This window comes from Xenia sp. Carnegie-2017, unplaced genomic scaffold (genome assembly GCF_021976095.1).
Source record: "Xenia sp. Carnegie-2017 unplaced genomic scaffold, XeniaSp_v1 HiC_scaffold_44, whole genome shotgun sequence".
Classification (NCBI taxonomy): Eukaryota; Metazoa; Cnidaria; class Anthozoa; order Malacalcyonacea; family Xeniidae; genus Xenia; species Xenia sp. Carnegie-2017.
Window position 1 is genome coordinate 76717 of NW_025813509.1, and position 26808 is coordinate 103524.

General features: G+C 34.6%; 1 long non-coding RNA gene and 1 pseudogene across 1 annotated transcript; one reads left to right on the top strand and one right to left on the bottom strand.

The window, feature by feature from the left end:
- Positions 1 to 9608: 9608 nt before the first annotated feature.
- On the bottom strand, positions 9609 to 26492 carry LOC124456239. The gene is made up of 3 exons (XR_006952179.1): positions 26435 to 26492; positions 14824 to 14829; positions 9609 to 9619 (listed from the first exon to the last, which is right to left on the bottom strand). It is a non-coding gene; the product is annotated as an uncharacterized LOC124456239 (long non-coding RNA).
- LOC124456237 lies at positions 12105 to 23367 on the top strand (annotated as a pseudogene).
- Positions 26493 to 26808: the final 316 nt, after the last annotated feature.

A 26808-nucleotide genomic window follows, 5' to 3' on the forward strand; every position in this document is an offset into this window, starting at 1 on the left:
ACCCCTAGTTCCTCCAGGAACACCTCCACATCCTAGAAAACACCCCAGATCCTACAAAACACCTCTAGTTCTTCCAAGAGCACCTCCACATTCTAGAAAACACCCCAGATCCTACAAAAACACCTCTAGTTCTTCCAAGAGCACCCTCAGATACTTCAATAACACCAACAGTTCCTCCAAGAACACCCTCAGATCTTTCAAGAACACCAACAGTTCCTCCAAGAACACAACCGGTTTCTCCAATGCCACCCCAGCGTGAGAATGATAGTAAACTTGAAGAGACATTAAAAGGACTTACTTTAAAGAGAGATCAGTATAAATTAGCTGCTCGCAATTGTAACAGAAGTGGTGACAAAGAAAATGCAAAAAAATATTTGAGTATATCGAAGGTGAGTTATTTTTAAAGGAACGGAAATGAAATTTAAGTGGAGGCATTGTCTTGCATTCTCCACAAGTCTTTTTATGGTGTTCTAAAAATACGCGAAATCGATTCCTAATCCTAATCCCTAAGCCTAATCCTTAATCTTATTGTTGTAGATTAAATCAAAGCTCTATTTGTTGAATAAGTGATTGGTTAAAACTTTTGTTTAGGACTTCGATGTTGTCATTCAAGCTGTAAAGGATGGAAAAGATGTTGATCTCATACAATGCCCTCCCCCTCTCCCTGGATTTCCAGGTAAAAGAATGATAACCGGGGGTTGATATACAAGCTCAAAGTTCTGTTAGCTAAATATGAGTTGATGTAAAACTTTCAACGACATTTTTTACCATAAAATTTAAATTTCATTTCATCTACTATGTCGAGCGAAGGACCGATCAGTTACGTAAAATTTAAGTGGTCAGCCGGTTACGTCAACAAAACCCAAAGCTCCTTAAGTATACCGTCCCCAGACCTCTTCCACGCTCTTCTAGTGTCTGATGCCTATACCTCTTTCCTTAATTATCTTCCCTTATTTAAAAAAATCGTTACCGGTCAACCATTATTCAACATTTCTTCATAGGATTTAATTTGAAAAGCCAATTTCTTGATGAACATTACAACATTAAAAAAGACGTACATGAAAAATTCAAAAGGTATGTTTAGGAAAACAAAATTCTTTGTGTCATCGTCTGTGTTAGCTGTAAGATAGGACAAATGGGTATATGAATAGATAACAATGGTTCATAGATATTTATAGGCACATTGTTTTTAATTTAGATTTTTTATCCTATTTCTGATTCTTTTTTAAAGCATATCTTGGATATGTGGCAGCTATGGAACAGTTGGAAAAAACAAAGTTATACCATATCCTCATTTGTATATCACAGTTGATGGTGATGAAGGAAGGTCTGATGAAGATTTAAAGAAAGAAATTGACAAGATATTTGAATGGGAAGCATCAAAATTCATTGAAATCAGGCGTAAACCTTACAAAAAACCAAAGATTCGATATTTATCAAACTTCCGCGCTGTTCAAAATGATGATGCACCAAATCCAATGCAAAGCCCTAATGATGTTGTTTTGGAAAACCAATCAACCAGTAGCTCTCATGGTACAATGACAATGTTCTGTGGCAAAAACAAGAAGTATTACGCCTTGACATGCGCACATGTTGCTTATGGCGCAAGTGACATGGTGGACAGTGCATTGGCTTTTAACCAGGAAAATGCCTTTTTGGCCTTTCGCGGTGCCGTTCAATACCTTAATGAAGGTACAGCTTATTTTTACAAACTACCAAACAGTGGTAATGAATTTCTACTTCTCTTTCCTAATGGCGTGTTTGGTCATTTTGACGGAGAAGTTGATATTGTGAGAATTTTCATCGGTGATGAACGTTTTTTTCATTTTTATGGAGGAGATGACATGGAAGATTTTGCCTTGACTTTAGATCAGGCAAATGAAGAACTTTACGAAAGAATCGAAAATGGAGATGAATCTGTGAAAGTTCGTACAGATTATCATAACATTGCATTTATAAGTGAACGATGTTGTTCTCACTTGACAAAGTCTTCAAATGAAAAAGAGAGAGAAATCATTTTTCGAAATGCAGTGAAGGTCAGAAGTAATTGCCAATTTCTAAAAAAAGGTGACTCTGGTGTACTTGTTTATTTTTTGGATGAACAAGAAAATTGGCAGCCATTTGCATATGGTGTATGTGAAATACATGATGATGATGATGTCGATGATGGTGAGAGTAGTTGTGTTGATGGTGGTAATGTGTATGATGATGATGGTGGTGATGGTGGTAATGTTGATAATGATGATGGTGGTGATGGTGGTAATGTTGATGATGATGGTTATGATGATGATGATTATGGAGTTGATGATGGTGGTGGTGGTGGTGATGGTGGTGGTGATAATGGTGGTTATGATAGTGATATTGAAAGTGATCGTGGGGGTGATGGTGAGGGTGATGGTGATAATGTGATATTTGAAGGTCCACGTATGAAGACCTTCATATGTTTGAAATTAGATAAAGCTTTAACTGCTGTTAAATTGGACGATTGTGAATACTTCAGATCAGAGATCTAAGCAGCAATCCAATGTCATCGGAACAAGACCAAACGATAGCACAAGTTTCTACTAACATTGACAAGAAATAATGAGACATAAGATTGTTTGTGAATGTTTTTGAATTGGATCTGCTGGTGGATAAAATATCTTTTCTTCACGAATAATCATTTCTATTTTTTATTATTATTTATTTCGAATATTTATTTACCTTTTCTAATGTAACTGCACGCGTATGCGCAAACGTCCCAATCATAATTTATACCGATAATATGTATGTAAACGCTTATTGAGACATCTTGTCAGTCAATCTTAAGTCGATCTTAAGCAGCATTGCAAATAAAGAAGTTTGATAAACTTACTAAGTTTAAGAAAAATATGAAAATCAGTACCTGGATTGTTTTACGAATGTATGCCATTTTTGTAAAAACAATCCACTATTACGAAAAGTTTTGGAATCGTAAAACGTACATGTTTGGACGGGGCCCATACAATAAAAGAGGAATCATATATTCATGTTACCCTTAAAAAGCTATTAATTTCAAAGGAGCTAAATGCAGCAAAACTTGCATAAAGCTGAATGACTTCTAAAAATGTGCATAGAATGCAATATCTTAAACATCTTGATCGCTTTTTCAAAAAAGATTGTTTCTGAGATGATAGTCGTTGATCTATGCAATTGACGTCATATTATTTCGGTCAGGTTTTCATTGTTGTTTCATTCATCACAAACGTCAACTTTGTTCCTTCTGAAAACGTAATTGTTGAATTGTAATAATCTTCATATCTTGAGCAAAAATTCTTTATCGACCACCTAGCTATTTCATCCGACAGCATTTAGTCAATAACCAGATCTTTTTCTTTCCAAACATGCCCTTTTTCCCAACTTTTACGCGTCCAGCAGCGATAGGCTCGTCTCGGAGGTGTTTTCTTCTTTAAGTTTGAAGGCTGCTTTATCATCATGGAAAACAACGAGTTTACGAAAGAATTATTTATGGTCGTGACAAAACACAGTAGAATTGCTTGATAGTATTAGTGTAGGACACTGGATTCGGTCACAACGCAGGTCAGCGGTAATTTTCTGCTAACGTCATACATGTTTCCAACCCTCGATGTTAAACAATTTAAATTTTCCGTCAAAATGATGGAATACTCTTCCAGAGTTTTGGTGATTTATGCGGTAATGAGCTCTTGTTTTCAATTTGGCTTGCATAACTTCGAAAATTGAAATCTTTTGGGAAGATCTTACATTTCGTCAAAATATTTACTTTTAAGCCGATTTGTGAGACTGAATTAATTAATTTTGTCAGACAATGAGTTCAACTGCTGAGCCGATATCTTAATGAGAAATTCCTATATATTTTTTGTCATACACATTTTGAATGATTGTTCTTGGTGGAAGTTGCGTTGCTAAGTTAGCAGACAGATATCGTATATCCTAAAAATTATGTTGTAACACCATCTCTCAAATGTAGACCAATAACCGAATAAGTATTTAAAATTGGCTTTACTACAAGTTTACATTGTGCTTACGTACTGAAAATTTGGTACTGAAATGGTCTCTCCTGGTGTCGTTATACTCAGTTGTTATTGCTTGCAAAGCTGTCGGTCCTAGAGCGTTAATTGCTTGGGGGGGCGGGGGGAGGGAGGGTTCATACTCTCAGTTGTGTCCTGATTTCATTTTGAAAAAATTTTAAATCAAGAGAAATCTATGTGCGAACTTTTTTAAAGGAAAGCAGTCATGCTCTGGTTGCACAACTGAATATATAAGTAAATACTCCCCCCCCCCCACTCACAAAAAAGACGTACAAAACCAAACCTAAAAACAACAAAAAGCAACACAAATAACGCTCTAGTTACGGCCCTCTTTGTTTGTATCTTTCACAGTCACATTATCGTCCATGGAAAATGGTATTAGTTGATGATTACTTTCATTATAATGCGTCATTATGTTTATAGATTATGTAGAATTTTGTAAGATTATCGTAACTATGTTTTAAGAGAATACATCAAACAAATTACCTAAAAACTCTCGAAAAACTCTGTAAAGAAATTATTCTGTAACCCTAAAGGCAACTTACTGTATTGAAAAATACCTATTATATTGCATGGATTAAAATTTAGCCAATGCTAAAAACAACTATTAGAAATAAGAATCCTTTGAAACAAATCACTCTCTCAGAAGTAACTTCCATTTGAGTCCACTAATTTGGAAATCGAAATATTTTGAGCGGCTTCTTGCGAAACTCTTCTGCAATTCATAAAAGCGCTTCTTTCCTCTCCGTCCCAGGCCACTTATTTTGAAACGCATCCTTGCACCACAAAGAAAATTCCAATAATGTACCATCACACGAATCATTTGACAATAAGGTAGTTGGTGAACGCGTTATTATCAAAGAATTTACCTAGCAGGCACAAATAGGATGAATCTCTGAGAGTTTGAGGATAAAAATGAGGTGTTCTACATCTTATAAGGTACGTAAATAAGCCTGTTGTTCTTCGTGATGTGTGTATAGCGATCAAATAAGATTAACCTTTGTATGTATGTCATAAAGTCAAATTTCATGCTTAGTGCATGACTTGTCTTTAGAAATTTTAATGCCATAATGAAATGTGTAAATTTTAATCCTTTTCAGTAAATTTCAAATAAAAAACTATTATTCTCGCAGTCAGGAACACAGTTACATAGCATGGGTAAATATGAACATCAGATCAGCAATTGTTTGTTAAATTATTCGTCAAATGACGTTTAATTTTGACGGTTCTGGTTTTGAATGGGTTGAGTACATTTTGAATAATCGGGTGCAAGGATATCGCTACGCTCTATTTCTATTGATTGAAAAATGCAAGGGTTCGTTTCTGTACGCTTACCACGCACAAAAGAGTTAAAAAAAAGAAAAAACGGAGCTAACTGTCGAGAATATTAAACAATTGGTTCCTACTGGGTTGAGTAAATTTTACACAGAACAATTCAAGAGATTAAATAAATTATTGAAAGAAACAATTTTATCAACACACAAAACCGTTATTTCCGATAAAACTTTACGGAATGTCTTGCAGTGTTGGTGACTTATCAAAGTACTTTGCCTTTGTCTTTTCTTTTCAATGTTTAGGTTTTCCTGATGACATGAAGTTTAAAGATCGTATTAAAATACATAAAGTGCTATCTCAATTTTTTCCAAATTAAGATGACTATTTGACCGTGTATCACAAGTCTCTCATTGATTGGTTAAAATCAGATGGTTATGAAGAGCATGAGTTTACAGTTGATCCAAAAAATGGTCATAAGTTGTTATGGTATGCTTGTGAGAAAGTGCTTGAACACATCAAGTCGATGAACATTTTTGAAGATCAGATGAACACTGCTATGATTAACTATGCTTTGGAGAATGGAATCTATCAAATATCACACGAAGATTTTGATTGTCGTAAGGATGGTCGCTTGTTTTACATGTGAAAATTACTAAAAGTGAAAAACCTTTAATCTCTGGACGAACTTTATGTTGATGGTTTACTTTTTAATACAAATGTATGGTCAGATAATTTGGTTATTTTTATTATATATTAAACGTTCACTACATAGAAATGAAAGAATGTCGACAACTCATTCAATGTGAGTCGTTTGACAATATGGTGTTGTTGTAGATGAAGATTATTTTGTTTAAATTATAGAGTGACTTTCTTTGAACATTCTTTCAAAAACTGTGAATAAAATTTACCTTACGCATGTTAATATCGTGAAAACAAGTTTTGTATGATGTTAAAATTTCACATTTATAAAACACCATCATAATGTCATGTCATGTCTTTGGGTTTTATGGTCATTAGTTGAAAAATGTGAGAGATCATTTTTGTACGTTTATTATGTACATATGACCTTAAAGACAGAAAATGTTATATACTGTCAACAATTCCCGTATGTAAAAACATCATGACGTCATGTCAATAACTATGATAAAAATTATTGAGTAAAACTTTCCCGATTTTGACATAAGTTCATTTGAACTGAAGAATTGAATTTTTTTGAGTAAAATTTTTTGGATTAAAATATTGAAGAATGATAGGTTTCACTTTCTAATTTCATTTTTTAAAATAAAATTTATCATTATAAAGTTGATGATAATACAACGTACAATATATGGCTATAGTTTTAACTTTTAACAATTGTACACAACATAAAACGTTTTACTGATAATTTGAAGATCCAGGTGCTTTAAACACTTTAATGTAACAGATTTTTCATGTTCGAAGTTTGAGGCATCTTATAAAAACAGGTACGTGTAGCGTACATTTTGTTATCTTTAGATGACTAAGGTAAACATTGGAGTTTTTCAAAATAAACATGTTTCAACATCTCGTGATGTCATCTTCAGTATTAGTGACAATACTGTGTATATGTATATACACCATATACGGTAGTAATGTGATACAGTGATAGTTTATTTAAATATAAGTAGATTATATACAGTAAAATATTGATATGAATTGATGACAAATGTGTTGACAAGTTCTTCTCTACTTTGAAATTATAAAATCTTAAGTTCTTAAGTTTTTCTTACTTTACAAAAGGGGAGAGATAACTAAGGACAGAGAAATAAAATTTGGGCAACCTCTCAAGCAGGTGCAACTCTCAACCTTCCGTCTCCGGCTTGCACTGATCTGCTTTTGAGTTCTCCCAAAGTTCTCCTCGGTTTGCATAAGCCTGTGCAAAAACATGAAACATCTTTTATTTCTTAAGTGCATGATCATATTACATTGAGGCTTCATTTGACAAAATTTAAGGCTTTGGCTGCGTTTACACTATATACCAGATTTGCTCATCAAGATATCTTCATTTGGTTTCAAGAGGTAACAGTTTGGAGTAAATGCCTATAAAGTTGATAGATTTTAGTCAATTTAATTGTGTTTTTTGCATTTAACGATATCAACTGACTTTTAATACAACACAATAGTCTATTTTAAAAAGTGATGATTGAATTTCTAAGAGAAAAAAATGTCGCCAAGTAATTGCACGAAGCATAAAAACTTATGCGATCAACAAAAAAGCAAGAGACACCAAGTAACACGCGTCAGATTGGAAAAGAAAAATTTTAAACTACGACGTTATTTGAAACTGAATCAAAGGTTTTACCAAAATCAAAGAAGACCTTTCGAACAAAATCTGCATGCTCGTTCAACCATTTTAACCAAAGATACCGACGTTTGTAACCCTAACAACTTAACTAACATATATTACTGAAAGTACTTAACAAAAAACAGAAAATGCCAAATGAGAAATTAATTTAACCAAGTGCAGGGAAGCCTATACCTCTCAAAGGAGCCTTTGTTAAAAGATATTATATCTTTTCTTACATGAAGTACGGTAAATCAATGTTTCCTGTTTCTAATTTGTTATTTGCATTTTTATTTGAGGGAGAAAGTTTTCCTTCTTGTTTCAATGTAATAAACCATTTTTAATCATTTGCACTTTGCTTAAAGTTTTCTCTTATGCCAAAGAAGACAAGTACCTCCAAAGTTTGAACGCTTCTACCAAGGTATTTATATAAACAACTAATATTTGAAATACCATCGATCAATTTTCTATAAAAGCGATTGTGTTAAGTAGCGTAGTCAGTTCTCATGTTTAGTCACGCTATGAAAATTTCGGAACTTTATGATCATTTATTTCTTTGGAAACCTTTTGTTTTCATTGAGAGTCTTTCACTGATCATCAGAAAGTTTAATAAAATCAATTGTGTTTTTAATGTACACCGTGAATGTTTAACGACATCAAAACTCAATGTTCTAAAGCTATTCATCCGTCATCACTATTTACTTAATAAAACTTAAACTGTGTTTGCATTAGCCTGTACAAACGTGCGTATCTGAGCTACATCAATTATATCAATCAAAGATAATTTGCAAATGAATCATGAATACATGTTAGAGAAAAAATTTTTAACTTTTTTCTTAAATTTATCTGTTTCGCATTACTATTATTTACAAAAGAACTAAAAGATGTTTTTTGTGTTTGCACTGGCTTATGCAAACCTTGAGACTTTTGTGAGAACTCTCTAGCTGGTGCAAACCGTCAACTTTCGGTGTAAAGCTTGCACTGACATTGTCTCCAGTTCTACCAAATGTCTCCTCTGTTTGCTTAACCCTGTACAACAATTAAGCATCTTTTATTTCCAAATCCCATTCTATATTCAGTCTTCACAATTCTCTCGTTCGAATTTTCTTCGTGGGTGTGCAAGAGGTGAGGTGTGACCTTTCCCTTACTAATTATCAATATACCAAAAGTTAAATTTTTGATTTTATCTTCCTGTCATCCATTAATATCCATTCATATTAGCCATTAATGTCCATTCGTGTCCTTTATTGCAGACGCACAGACGGTCGTTGATTTATATTTAAATTACGACTGTGAATTGGCTTTGTCGAATATCTTTCATAGATTGATCAATGATTTGTCTAAAGTTGCCCAAGGACGTCAAGCTATTGAATTAGGAGCGACACCAGTAAGTTGATGAATATGTTTCATAATGTTTACTTCTCTACATTCTCTTCAGGGGCGTAGCTGTTGGGGGGGTGTGGGGGGTGTGACACCCCCCAATTGCTGTAAACAGTGTTTTTGCAGGGCATATTGCCGTCAAGTGGCAGGGCAGTGTTCAGGAAGTAGAAAAATTGCCATACCATCGAAAACAACTAAATGATTACTAAGTGGAAATAACAAACTTTCATTTTTGACAATTTTGGCTTATTTCTACAGGCTGAAACAGCGTGGTTACTAAGCTTGTAGCGTAGTCACGTCAGCTAGTCGCTTTGAAAGTTCAACATGTTGAACTTTTGACATTGGTCGCTTCAGTCGCTTTACACTGATTGGCCAATAGATACATTTTAACTTCCTAAATGCATATCATATTCCCTGTCATATGCATCATACGATTTTTATAGATTATACCTTGGAAAACGAAGGCAATATATAGTGAATTCACACTGGAATCTTTCAGTTTTTATACAACTTATCAAATAGGGACAATAGGATCTACAAACTGGAACCCTAATGCACAACCTAAATGCACAGAATAAGATTGTCCACGATATACGCGTAATGGGCTATGATCATGTTGGCGTGTTTTAACTGGCTTGTTCTCTTTTCTCCACATAGTAGTTTGTACTGAGTAAATATTCATATATTAGTAGCTATAATAAAGGCCCAAATGTGATGTCTGTGTCTGTAACAAACAGAAATCTTCGACATGTTCAATAGACGCCACGGTAAATGTCGCGATGGTCGCTGCATAGTTATCTGTAATATCTCTATTTGTTGGTGTAAGTCAATATATACTAAAGAAGATAGATGGCTACATCACAATATCTAACATACAATGATTGCAAATGTAAAAACATGCTAATGCTAATTTTTTGCATTGTCGAGAACCGTGAAGCGAGCTTCAATCCAATAATTTCATCAAATTCTATGCGGTTTTGTATATTTGGGCGAGAAAGACTGTGTTGAGTCATGCTCATAAACCACAAAAACATGTTAAGGAAACAGTATGTGCGTAGTTTAGTTTATCAATGTATCCGTTCCCACACGGCTAAGAGCCAAGGAAATCTAACTATCGAAAATGCATGATTGAAGTCCTCGATTCCCTCATCAGAGAATATAGAGATAACATAAAAAGTTGTTTGCAAAAAATAAAACCCTTAGCTTTTTATCCTTCAGCCTCCACTGACTAAACCAAATTTTGAACAAGTTGAAAAGGTCACCGAACTTTTTCCTCCATCAATAAGCGTAGATTATATGTCACTGTATGCAGAACTTGAGATTTTTGTTAACTTTGTAAATGAGACAGAGAAAGAATGTAAGACAGTCCACGACGCCGGAAACACTGCTTTCAAAAATAAAGAAATTTTCCCAAATGTTTATAAATGTTACAAACTTCTGTTTACTGCTCCAGTAAGTGTGGCTGATATTGAAAGATCATTCAGCAAAATGAAAATTGACAAGAACTATTTGCGCTCAACAATGAAAGGTGAAAGGCTGGAAGAACTCATTGTCCTCTCAACCGAGAAGGATTTAACAGATACAATTCATCTGGGTGTAGTACTAAAATCTTGGGTAGCCAGAAAAAACCGTAAAATCAGAATAAAATTTAAGTAAAAAGCAACATCTTAAGAGTACGTTGAGATGATTCTCACTTAAGACTCTTGATATGAGAACAAATATAGATTGTTTTACTGTTATGTCCGAAACGGTTAAGGTTTGTATTTCAAAAACAAGTTTTGTAATAATGTATGTGTTAGAAACCTAAACTTCAATAATGTTTACTAATAAACAACGTATGCATTAATAGAAATGATTATAATTTGCTAGCCATAATGATTTAAGGGGTTTTTGTGGGCAACGCCCTTTTGCAGGGCAAATTTTCGCCACACCCCCCATTACTTCAAGTTTAGTTACGCCCCTGATTCTCTTGTTCATATCTATGCCACTCAAAAAGGACTGGAACGTAGCCTATTATTATGAAAAGGACTGGGACATAGTCTATCAACTTGAAAAGGACTAGAACATAGTCTATCAACATGAAATAGACTAGAACATGTCTCTATTCTTTTGTGCTGACAATGTTTATTATAATACATCTTTTTATCACGTTTTTATTTGAATAGTATCAATGTCGTCTTATTTCTATATGATTTTTCCAGGTTTAAGAACGCAGTATTCGTATCAAAGGTCTAGAATGTCTCGTTTCTATTCTTAAATGTATGGTAGAATGGAGCAGAGATCTTTACTTTAAACCTGATTCTCAGGTGGACGATAATTTTGGTGAGTTTTAACATCTTTATGTAGCGAATATAAAGTTAATATTGTTATACATTTTGATAAGTTATCGCTTTATGATCCATTGTACCCCTCTTTTGATATCAGCTACACTGAAGATTTTTGTCTCCATCAAGATTCCATCTTTCTATACTCTGTATCCCCTATTTATCGAAGGTACTCCATTATTTTCTTATACACACGTTAATGTTCTTAATCGTAACTAGTTGTTCGACAATTGTAGTTAACCTCTCAGGATCTAAGTTATCCCTTAGTTATCTTTTTTACCCTTGCTGGTCTCGCGGTGGATCAAGGCTATATCTTAATGTTTATAGTTACTCATTATTGATCCATGCTACCCTCAATGTTCTAGTCTATCTCTCAATAATCTATACTATCTTCCTGATGATCTAGGCTATATGTTAATGATCTATGCTAACCTCTTAATGATCCACGGGATCCCTTATTGATCTCCTAATCATCATAGTTATTCCTCAATACTTCTGTTTAATCTCTTCCATATAAATTTCCTGACAGATCTTGTTGATGGTGCACCAGCAATTTCTTGAAAAGGAAGCACTGAGGAGAATGAAAGCGGGGAGGGGGGACCCGGTAATTTACAATCTCAAAAAACGGGAGGTAGTCAGTTGTCTCTCAATAGTACAAAAGCCATCGATCATGCTGAAGAATTTGAGAGTCTTAAACAGAAGAAGGAGACAAAAGAAAAGGGAATTCAATTGTAAGTTCGATCAACAATTTGTTTATCTTCAGTACTTTTATTCAATTTTACGATTTGCTTTAAGATTTAACAAGAATCCATCAAAAGGTATAAAATTCCTTCAATCTGAAGGTCTCCTTGGTGAGACAGCAACCAAAGTCGCTCAGTTCTTACACACTGATGATACACTAGACAAGGTGATGATCATTTTAGACCATCTATATCCCTTGCAATCCTTATGTTTCATTTCACATGTTGTTTTCTTTCACTAAAGTTTTCGTTTTGTCACATTTGCACGCTATCTTTAAGGAATTTGTAGAAACATTAAATATTGCTTTGGATTTTGACCCAGTATTGCGTTTTATTGTTTTAGACTATGATTGGTGAGCTGATTGGTGATCCAGAACAGTAAGTATGTTTTTTCACATCTCCCTCGCGTGACAATCACGTGAAAATCACGTTAAGACGTTTGATTCTCATCTTAAGTATTTATTTCAACATAAATTGAGTCAAGTAAAGTTGATTATGTTAATTTTCCATGAAGCCCATGGATGGTTTGCTCATGATACATGAAATAGTAAATCAGAAAATTTAATCGTAAAATCAAGAATGTTTAAAATATGTTTAAGGTTGCATGAAACTCCATGTAAAAGGACAAAAGCTGTTTGAAACTAAACATTATCTTCAAATCTCTTTGTTATTTTTGTTCATAAAAAACAAAACAATTTTTAAATGCTCAAAATTTCTCTATCCAGTGGATAATATTGACAGAATTCAGTAAGATTTGCTACTGCTCAAAATAAGCAAACAATAGTAGACTTAGATCTATTGTTCGTCATATCCTCAACTGTTCCTCATGTGTTCATATACTTCTTAGATATGAACGGGAGATAATGTACGCCTATATAGATCAGTTGGATTTCACTGGTACCAATCTTGTGCAAGCTCTGCGATTGTTCTTACATAACTTCCGGCTTCCCGGTGAAGCGCAAAAGATCGATCGACTCATGGAGAAGTTTGCGAGTAGGTTCTGTGAAACGAACCCAAAGTAAGGACATGATTTGTGTCTTGTTATCTGTTGTTTTACATCTCGCATTGCATGCTGGTTCGTGAAACTTACGAAATGACTTTTGTCTATGAACCATGTGTTAATTTTTTGTCATTTAACATCAACAATAATTTAGGACAGGTTTTGACGATTTTGGTTTTTTAAGTATTTTCTCATCGAACTTTTATTATTCGAGTTTTGAGGCTGCAATTTGCTGTTAGATAGATGTAAAGTGAGTTGTTTGAACTGGGAGTATTGTTACATGTTTGTAGATGTAGATCGTCCAGGTTCGTAGAGTCCTGAGAAGGACTGTTGTTGTTGTTGTTGACTGACGTTTCTACAACCTTATTCATGTACAAACATGTCTAGATATAGCTAGGTTAGACTGTCTATGATAAACTTTTATTTTATATTTATCATTTATATTTTAGTGACGATGTGTTTGCTAGTGCAGACGCTGCCTACGTTCTGGCTTATTCTATCATCATGTTGACTACTGATCTACATAGTTCACAGGTTACACAGACTTACTTCATTTGCAATGGTTTTCTATAAAAGTGACTTTATGTCTAAGATCACGTGACTCCATTGTGGTCACGCGAGATTTTCATGGCGTTGATATGGAGCCTTCATTGGAATCAAATGCAAAATTAGCCTTTAGATGCGACATCGTAATCACGTGAAATTTTCTTTCAGGTTAAACGGAAGATAACGAAAGAGCAGTACATTCAAATGAATCGTGGTATAAATGACAGTAAAGATCTTCCATCTGAATATCTTGAAGCAATTTATGATGATATTGCACAGAATGAAATCAAGATGAAACATACACCAAAAGTGAACAGTAGATACGATGCTACATGTATGTATTGGAACATTAATACGAGAATCAAGGCTTAACTGAAAAATTGTACAGATGCTAGGTAAAGGTCTTGACTGCGAAGTGTAGAGTCCTAGCTCTGAGATGAAGGTGAAGGTCTTGAGATGGAGGTGTTGGTCTTGAGATGGGTGTAGGAAAGGGGCTTATAATGGATATTGTGATGTTCGGTGCTGATCTTAAGAGAGCTCCAATGCATTTTCATGAAAGTAAAGAGATTTTTATTGTGTTTCCACTTTACAGATTTACAAAGTGAGAAACATCGTCGTATGTTGTTTTCTATGGAAATGGAGCAGATGGCGGAAAACACCAAAACACAAATGGAAGACGTGAGTCATATTCAGACGGATTTTGTCACGGCGACACAGATTGGTCACGTGAAGACAATGTTCAAGGTACGGGGGGTGGAGGATAATGTATGTGGTGTATTTAAGGATTGATTAACGAAGCGTTAATTGTGATGTCAACTTATACGGACAGCACCAAGTACGGGGGCGTAGATTTGAAAACATGATGACATTCATCTTAATCTTGTTAAAGAAAAGACTTATATTTTATGTAATGAATGTTTGCGATGACTAAGAGTAAATCTGTTTGATAATCTAATATTTTAGCTGACCAATGAATGATTTGACTGGATTTTCTATTGAGATAATCCCTACTTCAGCTAAATGTGCTTCTTACAACCGGCCCCAGTCCCCATTGTTGACCATTTTGTTTTGTGTGTTTAAGGTTGCATGGAGTCCGTTTCTTGCCGCGTTCAGCGTCCATCTACAAGACAACGACGATCCTTCTGTTGCTTCATTTTGTCTTGATGGAATCCGCTGTGCAATACGAATATCTTGCATATTCAGCATGCCTGTAAGTTGGTAAACACACAACATTCTGTTCGTTTTTATATATTTGGGTATGAAATAACGAGATTAATGTCTCTGCATACCTTTTCATCCCCTGGTGACCCTTTCCCGGACATAAATATATGTTCAAAAATATGTTGAATGTTGAATTGTTGAAATTTATGAATATATTTACGTAGTTACATACACGTCGTGTTCTTTGCGTGTTATATGTTCAAGGTTTAGATGATACTAATATGTATACAATAAAAACAGATGTTTGTTTACCTTTGAATTAATTATCTGTTTGTGTACATATATGGATATATCAGGATGCATGTGAATGTGAAATAATCTTTTCTTAAAAGTTTTTCGATGATTACAGTTAGTTATAATGATGTTAGGGAATATGAATGGAGATTCTTTACCATTAAGCTCATTTTTCGATACTCCTAATAACTCTTTTCACATTGTAGTTGGAAAGAGATGCTTTCGTACAAGCGCTATCCAGATCCATTTTACTTACTGCGACCAGTGGCACGCATATTCATGAAATGAAAACGAAGAAGACACTTCTTACCATCGCTCAAACGGATGGTAATTACATCGGGAAGTCTTGGCTCGAGGTAGAGAGAATCATCTTGCTATATATTATGGTTGGTGTCTACGACTGAAAATATGATCGATTGTTATTTTTCATCAAAAGAAAAAGTCTAGGTCTTGTCTGTAGTGGAAACTTCACGATATTGCTACAGTCTTTAACTTTCATTTTTCCAAGTGCTTTGTTGACCGTATTCCATACCATTCATCAGAGAATCGTATAACAAATGTACATCAGTAATAATTATGCATAAGAAAATAAGTTTTTTCTCAAGATATTTTTTATTTGAAGATATTTTCTACGTATGTATTTAACGTTTATGTTCGTCTTGTTGAACACTCGTTTTCGTTGCTCAAATGCTTGTTCCGCTCGGCGCATCTTTTTACGTTTCCCTAAAGTCATTGTTTTCATTCTAGATACTGAAATGCATTTCCCAACTTGAATTTGCTCAACTTATCGGTACTGGTGTGAAAACGCGATACCTTCACACGGCGTCCAGCGGTGTTACTAATTCACCTACAGCATTCACCGGAAACAACAAAGACATCTTATAATATAACCTCAGGTTGCTTCTAACATTGTTGTGACGCTCATAGAAAAATGTCAAATCCTAACGTTGGGTGCTTTTCTTTGCTTGTATTTCTATGAAGGTCGGATGCCTGTTTCCGCTGACTCGAAAAAAGCGGCTGGCTCACAGGAAGCCATTGGGGAGACCGCTGCACAAAGTTTTGTCGTTGCAGTTGACAGGTAACGTTTACTTTAATGATATCTATGTGGATTGTGTTTTGTGACCTATCTCCTACCCCAGGGGCGAAGCTAGAACGTCAATGCAGGGGGAGAGGTGAATATTCATATAAATGGTCATATATTCCGCTTTGACCAACTAATTTCTTTTCAATTTAAAATAGCTTTTAAACCAAATTAGTCAGGCAAAACTAAATACATGAATATTCACCCCTCCCATTCAACGTTCCAGCTTCGGCCCTGCCCCCCTCCCAGGAATCTTTAAAATTGTCTTTAAGCTAGAGTGGGGCTTGTAAAAGCAAGAAATATCGATGGTTGATTCTCTATGTAGACATGTTCATTGTCCATGTTAGCAGAGTCCTGAGAATGACTGTTATTGTTATTGTTGACTAACGTTTTGACATCCTTAGCGGTAGTCATCTTCAGGCTCAAGTGAACCAGAGAACCTTGAACATAAACATGAAAATAAAATTTTGAAGAACACTTTCACTGTCCATACGTTATGTTCTCTCAGCAGAATATCTTCATCTCAACTTCTTCATTGTGTTTTATTACGTTTAGAGTTTTCACGGGATCAGTGAAACTGGATGGTGATGCTATCGGTAGGTTTGCATGTATACATTAAACTGCATCTTAAATAAGATTTTTATACATCTAACTTGACCATAATTCACTGACCATTCTTTATCCCAAGTACCCAAATCTCCAATACCCGAAATCCCAAGAACCCAAATTTCTAGTACCCAAATCCCCTGTTCCCAATACCAAATCCCAAGTATCCAAATCCCTAGTTCTCAAATCCCAAGTATCGTTATCTTCTGTTTCCAAATCTTAAAATGTTTTCGTTTTTCTCCTAAGTCGATTTCGTGGTGGAAGGTTTACGTCAAGTCTCGGAAGTTGAGTTTTCCAATCCTACAATGATACGTATGTTTAGTCTGCAGAAGATCGTAGAGATTGCTTATTACAATATGGGTCGTATTCGACTGCAATGGTCACGAATATGGGCTGTGTTGGGAGATCATTTTAACAAGGTTAGCGATTATTAACGACTAAGATTGTATCTTGATATTATGGATAAAACATCACGTTGTTATGATGTACTCAGGTATAGTAACAAGATAATCATTGTCTTCAATGTTCTATCAACTAAACTATCAGATCAACTGTGAACTATGATGATATTTTAAAACACAGTTCTAGTTTCTTTCATATCTCAAGTATAAAACAAGATAATCAATGCCTTCATCTCCAATGTTCTACCAACTATAGTACTTCTCCATCTTAGATAATTTATGTGCCATTTTAGTGTGGTTGTAACCCTAATGAAGAAGTTGCGTTCTTCTGTGTCGACTCTTTGCGACAATTATCCATGAAATTCTTGAAAAGGGAATTGCCAAATTTCCGATTTCAAAAGGATTTTCTCCGACCTTTGAATACATAGTGAAGAAAAACAGGTAAGTTTATGCAGGAGTCAATTCTGTCAGAAAATGTAAAGTTTCTTGCAGCTTGAAAATCTTTCTCTCAAATAAACAAAATTTGTGGCAGACTTTGCAGATTCTTTTCCAAGTTGAAATTTTACGAAGAATTTTACAAAGGAAGTCTTTCAATCAATCGCTCTGTTTTGTCCGTTATAATTCGAAGGATTTGATTAAAATTCTTTCTTCGATATCTTTATGAACTTGCTTGGCAACAAGGACTGCAATTTTCAGTCTACGATTTGCTTGAATCAACAACTGGATTTTTCATATTTTAGTTCTTCCACAATTCGTGATATGGTCGTACGATGTGTCACAAAAATGGTGCACTCGCAAGCCGCAAACATCAAATCTTGTTGGAAAAATGTTTTCTCCGTTTTTCATTTGGCTGCGTCCGATCATGATGAAGAAAGCGTGGAACTCGCTTTTCAAACAACAGGTTTGAAGTTTAAGGAAGGAGGTTTTTCTTCTAATCTTACTGCCGACCTGTCTGTTGTGCTCTTGGGTAGGTTCTTGTATCGGTGCAAATTTTAAAATTTTAAAATAAAAATGGTTGCATATGTTTGAAGAAATGATGGTGAATCCGTTTCCAATCTTGGACTACCTAGACATCTGTAAAATATTGTTAAATTAAATTCAAATTGAATTTGAATATCGTTTAAGTAAATGTGTTTCTCGGATGTGACCGACAACTTCGTTTATTTTACAACAAGAATTTTATGTGTTCGTTCTTTTCCATGGTAATTCAGTCATATTCGTATAAGTTTTTAAGGTAAACTTTTATTTACCATAAAGTCGATGGATGTTCGCCTCATGATGCATGAATGAAAATTAAACGAGAGTTAATGGAGAAATGAAATAAATGTATGAAACAGTTTTTAGTTGATGCAAATTACGTGTCAAAAGGCATAGTTTTTTAAACTTTTCTAGCCCTGTTTCTCTACTGTTTTAATGTCACTTGTAAATTAAAGCTTTCACAGATTCATTTATCCCACAAGATTATCAGTATATAAATTTCACACCCCCATTTTCTCTTTCAACCACGATTTTTGAGAAATATTTCTCCGCGACCATCGACTCTTTCCAAGATGCCGTCAAGTGTCTCTCGGAATTCGCATGCAACGCAAGTTTCCGGACACGAGTATGGAAGCAATAAGACTGATACGAAATTGCGCCAAATTTGTTTCCGAAAATCCTGTGGTACGACGATTGCAAATCTACTTTCTTTTCACCTTTGAAATGATTTAAAATTTTGCAAAATCACATCAAAGCTAACCACTTTGGATCAAATCAAACCCAAATCATCTATTTCAATCGCTTTTTCGTGTAGCATTTTCCAATGGCGTGTTTTTTTTCTTTTATAAACAGATGTTTAAAGACTACGGAGTAGACGATGCTGGGATATCAGAGCAGGACAGAATCTGGGTGAAAGGCTGGTTTCCAGTCCTTTTTGAGCTTTCGTGTATCATCAACCGATGTAAACTAGATGTCAGAACAAGGTATGGTGGAAATATTGAGTTGTATGTACTGTATAGATTAGTATGTTTTGTATAACTTGAATGTGAGCTATTTTCCATCCATCAACTAGAGGCCTAACCGTGATGTTTGAAATCATGAAAACATACGGGAACACGTTTCTCCAACATTGGTGGCGTGATGTGTTTAAAGTCGTGTTTCGAATTTTCGACAAGATGAAACTACCAGACAGACAGATAGATTGGCAGGAGGTTAGAAAACTGTCATTATTGTGCTCTTATTATATGGCAAGCGTCACTTCCGGCTAAATGGCGCGCTTTGACTGGCTCAGAAACATTTTGCCGGTCCATTATTCTCCCGTAATCGACCACGGTTCAAAACACGTAGTTTATAATATGTCGTTATTTTGGTCTTATTGTCTATGATTGCCATAAACACACGTTATATCGCAAAAAGTCAACTTACATACACGACTGTCCAGTTCCATGGAATAATATTCATTTCATGTGTTCACGTCTATCCACCTTCATTCCTCATTCACTCATCCATTTCAATTGTGTATCCACTCCATTGAACTAAAGTACATGGAACGTTACCTGTAATAGAAAACAGTAGTAATTTTTTGAAGCCAAATTTTACACCCAGACACGCGTGTGTAGTTCAATCAATTTTCACTCCGCGAGAGAATCTTGAAACACTAAACACGCGTGTCTCGGTGTAAGATTTGGCTTCAATTATTTGCTTCATGTAGCGTTCCATGTATTTTAGTTCAATGATCCCCTCATATCCTCCTCTATTTCTTATTCACTTCTATCCACTTTCATTCTAGAGTCACTTCATTCTGTATATCCACTCGTGTGCACTTCATTCTCTATCCATTCTTATCCTCTTGCATTCCCTATTCACACACCGATTTAATTTTGTGTAAACGATTTGTACCAGTATGGAAGGTTTGAAACACTCGTTTGTGAAAGTTACCCACCTGTAAAGAATGCTTTTGTCTTTAAATCAGGATGAAGTAATGTTAAGGGAATAAGAATAAAGTCCGTGTATAAGGTGTTGTATTTCCTCGTTATAAAATGAGACATCAGCTGAGGATGTTTTGAAATTTGTAATGTTTCTTTACAGAAATCAGAATGGATGACAACATTTTGTAATCACGCTCTATATGCTATCATCGATGTTTTTACTCAGTATTTTGATATTCTTGCTGATATTCTTCTTGATGATATGTATGGCCATCTAGAGTGGTGTGTCAAACAAGGTAAGCTTGAGATTACGCAACGTGTTTGTGCGTGGCATTTGCCTTGGTGATTGGTTCGTTGTGTCAGAGTTTGTGATTGGTTTGAAATATCGGAGTTAGCGATTGGTTTGAAGTATGAGAGTTTGTGATTTGTTTGGTTTGAGGTACATTAGTATACAAGAAGTATCATAGTTTCTTAGAGGTTCTACTGTAAATGTTTTGTAACACCATGTCCTGCTTTGCTCGTTCATTCAATACATGTCTTTAGATAACGAGAAGTTAGCGAGGTCTGGTACCAATTGTTTGGAAAATCTCGTCATATCCAATGGCAGCACGTTATCTGATGACGTCTAGGAAAAGACATGTCAATGTGTAAAGACGATATTTGAATCAACCGTACCTCACGAACTATTGAAATGGAGACCCGCTGACCAACATGTAATGAGTCTACCCACACCTGATGTCACTCCTGCGTCATCACCACTCAAGGTAAGTTACACTTAGGGCCTGATTATATGGAGGTGATTTGGCCCGGATAGCGAGCTAGCCAGCCCGATGATTTCAAGGGATTAAAAAGAGCCAAAACTTCAAGGTTAAAAATTACAACTGTTTGCGAAGCGCCACACGTCATTCCGGTTGTAATTCTCAAATTATGGCAAATTGGTTGTTTTAATTTTAAATGTTTTGCGTAGTTATTAAATCAGAATATTGTGAAATTGCTTGAGAAAATTTATCTGATGATAAGTATTGAATCGTTTCCATTTGCCAAAATGATTTAACGCTTGGCTGAATCCCGGCTACCGGGATCATGTAATCCGCCCCTTAGTATTTTTTATGAAGTTTTAAAGCCCGACACTCTAAAATTATAGACAAACTTTCATAACTATTCTGTTTGTTTTATGTATTTATTACCCTTAAAATTGACGTATATTGTAGATAATGTCACCTGTCGACCTGGAGGATGATATCGTGCCCAAATATCCGGAAGGTAAATAAAAAGTTTGTGAATTCTTTTAAAGGAAAATTTTTGCTTCAATTGTCTCCATAATTATAAGATTGGAAAATATTTCATGGTAAGCTAAAGCTCGCATATTAAAAAAGCTCATTTGAACCAAAAGCTCATATGAAGCAAAAGTTTGCATATTGCAATATAGCTCGTGTGAATCTTTAACTCGTATGGACCAACAGCTTGCATTCTTTGGGTAACAAGTGAAAATTTTCCGTATTATTTTTTAGACGAGGACGAACAAGATGGTCAGCAATCGTTAAAAGGTTTGAATGAAACGGAGAAGGAAATACCTCAAGAAACAGTTGAAGAAACCAAAGAACAAGACAGCATTAGTTTACATAGTACGCCTAGTTTACGATTTGAACCTATCAGGTAACTATGTGTTGGAAATCAACACGAACCAGGTAACTATGTGTTGGAAATCAATTGAGATAAATAATTTGTTGTCACAGCCTGCTGCCATTTGCGTGTTTAATTTACTTTGGTTTATATAGAATTATCACTGTTTGAACTAATAATTTTGCTAATTAGTTCTCCTGTTAACACTTATTTTTCATAAAAAATAGCACTAACTTAAGAAACTCATTTTTGTTTTATTTTTTGCATTACGTTGCTTATTTTATTTTATTTTAGAAGACCTCATATAAGATAAATTAGCCCTTTGTTTGGCATATTCAAAAGTTCGATTTTTACCGAAAAAATCGTCTGAGCGTGAATACGGAAATGTTCTACCAACACCCGAGTGACATTTTTTATTTTTTCATGTATGTACTTTAAACGTCGTAAAATCATCTCATTATTTTAGTTGTGCAGACGGAGAGGATGCTGTTCAATTCACTGTTCATTAAGTGTGTCGTTCAATTGGAACTTATGCAAATGATCGACAATGTCGTCTTTTTCCCAAGCACCAGCAAGCGAGAAGATGAAGATACTATGGCTGAATTACAGGTCAGTTGTAATTACGGTCATTGTAGGTAATACTGAGATAAATTGCTTTGTCGTAATGTTGTTATACCAGAGTTCCCCTTGGTGGCATAACAAAGTTCTTAGCTTAAGCACAGAATAAGGAGCTTTAGCAAAGACTACGAGTACGACTACGAGTACGATTTACGTCATTTTGGCGCGAAAACATTGTAGCGACAACACCAACACGTAGCTGTCATCAGTGTGAGTACGATGTTTTGTAAAAAATTCGTAGTCGCGACTACGATGTCTTTTTAAGTAAAGAAAGTAGGTAAATTTTTTTATTGTGTAAGAAATTAGTTTACAGTACTATTTCCGAGCATCCAGGCTTTAATTTAGAACCCTTTTTGAGCGCAGATATACATTTAAAAGGAAAATATGACCTTGAAAACTTTCATGTATTTCGTACGCAAAGCGAAAGGTAAACAAACAATAAAATAGTACAAATATATCGTACATAAAACTTAAAATAGTGAAGATTTTTCAGTTTAAAGAGTCTTATGTTCTCGCAAAATCAGTATTACCGATTCATTGATATCATTATTGACAAATAGAGCCGTAGCTGCTTCGCAAACTTCGGTGTTTTACACAATAAAAAGGCTCGTTCTGTTGTTTACAACTAAAACAAAAATTTGACGAAGCGACAACGACAACAAACTTCCTCGTGCCATTCCCTTACACGGTCAAATTTCGTACTCGTTCTCGTAGTCGTACTCTTGCTAAAACTCCCTAATATGTAATATACTGAAAAGACACTTGACATCTTTAGTTGTTAGGAATAAATTTAATCAATGAAAAAGTTTGTCAAACGTAATGTGCCAGGATTTTTACCATTGCACTTGACTGTATTCAAGTAAGTTGTTTTTGTTTGATGTGTTAGGACACTTGGAGTCTTTAGTTGTAAGAAATAGATTTAATCTCGGAAACAGTACTCATATCCAATCCTCCAAGTTCCCATGTGTCTTTTCACCAAAATCTTTATCCCTCCATATGTCTATGTAGGTGATGTATTCATCTTATATAAAGTACTATATTTCATATTCTTTGTTCTTAGAAAGTCATTGCTTATGGTCATATTGTTGGTGATACACCAGACTCCATTGAACCAGAGAGGCGTTTAATTGACAGAATTATCGAGACTATTTGTACTTGCTCTACTGGTATAAATACTGATGTAAACGTTCAAATACAAATTATAAAGATATTTATAAAAGTATTGTCAAACTGTTAAAGTATTTAATGAGGGAAAGGATGTATCCTTGAGGAATTTAAAGAGGGTACGACATATGTTTTTTACATTTTTAGTCTTATTTTTTTATTATTTTTAATATTACGTCACCTACACACCAGATAGAACATAAAGTTCACAAAAAATATTCTCGTACTATATTGAATTTGCAGGAACGATGTCTCTTTCAAGGGAAAGAGCTATTTGTTATATAAATATAAGGAAAAATATGCTAGTAAGACGATTTGATCTTTTATAAAAACAGAACATTAATTTAATTTTCAAAGCCTTTATCAAACTTTCTATTTTATGAAGTTATTATAAATTACTTACAAAAATCGTCACAGAAAAGAGTATCCAACCATGTATCAAAACCGTATGAGGTACATACCCATATTTTTCAAGGAGTTTAATAAAGTTAATCATTTATTGAATCTAAAAGTTTTGTCAAATTTTCGTAGATTCTTTACAATACGACAATAAGAAATTGAAGGTCTGTTATGCCGATCGGTGCTTAGTACATACTACATCAATACATCTCTTGATCTTTGACCCTGGAATTTCGGAAAAATAGTTTGGCTGTTTTCATTTGGACAATTTTTGGTTTTTATTCTCTTCAATTTTTTTTTAAAATTTATACTGGGGCCTGTTGAACGAAGTGTGGATAGCGTTATCCATTGGATAGTAGTTTTTTAAATTTGTAAATGTGCATGGTTATAGTTTGTTTATGATGATGAAACTTTGTAATTCTAGAACCAATATTGTATTTCATTTATTGTCCAGTTCGAATCGTTGATTTTTCCCTTTTAAGATATTTTTGAAGCGCTCAAAAACGTTGCTACTCAGTTCAATGGATAGCGTTATTCGACCTTCGTGTAACTGATCTCTTCTTTGGTAATTTATATGGACAATGAACATGATTATTGTCTACTTTTCAGCTGTATCCAGTTACAAGCTGTGAATCAAAATGATCTCGTGATGAGCCCATCCCTTGCATTTCAATGATGTGTACATTACAGTACGAAGAAAGGCAAAATTGAAGAAATATTTCAATATAAAACTGTGACTCTACGTTGTGGAACGAAAAAATAAGTGTGGGAATGAAGAAATAGTCGCTTTGGTCATATTTGGTCAGTAAAATTATGTAAAACATTGATTTTAAAGCGGCATTGCTTAGCTACTCGTTATCGCTATTGTATTGTAAGGTTTGACTTAATGGCAGAATACTCGTCCACTCGGATTCATTGACTGTGCATCCACATTTTCAGTAGATACACAGATGATATTATGCCGTATATAAGATGATTCTAACTTCTGAGAAAAAAATCATCGTGCTACATCTATAATACGATAATATATATATATATTTTGGACAATACGATAATATATATTTATGCTTAGTTTATCAAATTGCGTTTCATCATATAAACACAAATGATCTATTTACCTACCAAAACGACTAAATTTTATTATTTAAATCAACCACGAACGATTTAAATAATTATGCATTACCACATTGATAGGTAATTATAGATTTATAGTGCCATTGTCGCACAACCTAAGCTTTCTGTTGTGCGGGATGCTAAATCACGATTCTTTTGACGACAAACGTTGGTTCATTACCACGAGTATTAAAATCAAAAAATGCTTATTCAATTCATCTTTTCAAGACTTCAACTCAATGCGTTACAATGCATTAACCAAATGCGTCGATAAAATGCGACCATCAAAATGCGTATTGAAACAACCAGAAACAGCGTTTGCAGCCTCTATTATACTGAACATTCAACAATATAAAATTACAAAGTTTCCTCTTTGCCACGATTGGAAAGAAGGTCTTCCTCAGCAACTCAATGCTTTAAACTTCCCATGACAAATGCATGTGCGTAATTTAACGTAAATAGTTCACATTTTACCATGCTCTTACTTCTTTAGTAATGTTCGTGCTTACGGAAAGAGAATGATACTTCACTTGTTTTTATTATTTATGAAAATTTCTTCCCGTATACTATTTTATATTGATAAGTTTTACATCGTCCATGTTATTATTGATAAACTGATAAATATTACGACAAGCAGGTCACGTTGCAAGAAAAACTGTCTGTTGCTCATTTCTATTGCTGTTTTTCAGTTTTTCCCATTTTTATGAACACAAAACGGTTAAAGCCACAAAGAATTCAACATAATTTATGTATTTTTTTAATGATCCTTTTATTCGTATGAAAATGACTGACTCAAGTAGTACCAACTATTGTCTGACTATAGCTGCTGATCTTTGGTTTGGAAACTCAAACTTTGACAAAAAATGGCCATTTGAATCGATATTTGGATACATTTTGGCCTATTTTCTATTCTAATAATTTTTTGGAATCATATTGCCAATTTATTATAAAAGACTCTGTAAAAACATAAATCTGGTGAGAACCATATATGGACAATGAAGATGATTATTGTCTACATTTCAGCTGTATCCAGTTACAAGTGCGGAAGTGAATCAGAATGATCTCGTGATGAGCCCATCCCTAGCATTTGAATGATGTTTACATTACAATACGAAGAAAGACAAAATTGAAGAAATATTTCAATATAAAACTGTGACTCTACGTTGTGGAACGAAAAAATAAGTGTGGGAATGAAGAAATAGTCGCTTTGATCATATTTGGTGAGTAAAATTGTGTAAAACATTGATATTAAAGCCGTATTGTTTAGCTACTCGTTGTATTGTATCAAAGGTTTGACTAAATGGCAGAATACTCGTCCACTTGGATTCATTGACTGCTCATCCACATTTTCAGTAGATACACAGATACACAAAGCATATATTATACTATATTTAATACATTACAAGATGATTCTAACTTCCGAGAAAATAAAAATGAGCGTTAAACGAAACACACTAGGCTGAAACAACACACAAGGCTGAAACACACTAGGCAGTCGCTTTAGTCGCTCGTCTAAAACTACCGCTTTGCGTGGTTACTAAGCTAGTAGCGTAGTCACGTCATCTAGTCGCTTTGAAAGTTCAACATGTTGAACTTTTGACATTAGTCGCTTTAGTCGCTTTACACTGATTGGCTAATAGATACATTTTAACTTCCTAAATGCATATCATATTCCCTGCCATAAGCATCATACGGAATTTATAGATTATGCCTTGGAATACGAGGGCAATATACAGTGAATTCACACTGGAATCTTTCAGTTTTTATATGACTTATCAAATAGGGACAATAGGAGCTACAAACTGGAACCCCAATGCACAACCTAAATGCACAGAATAAGATTGTCC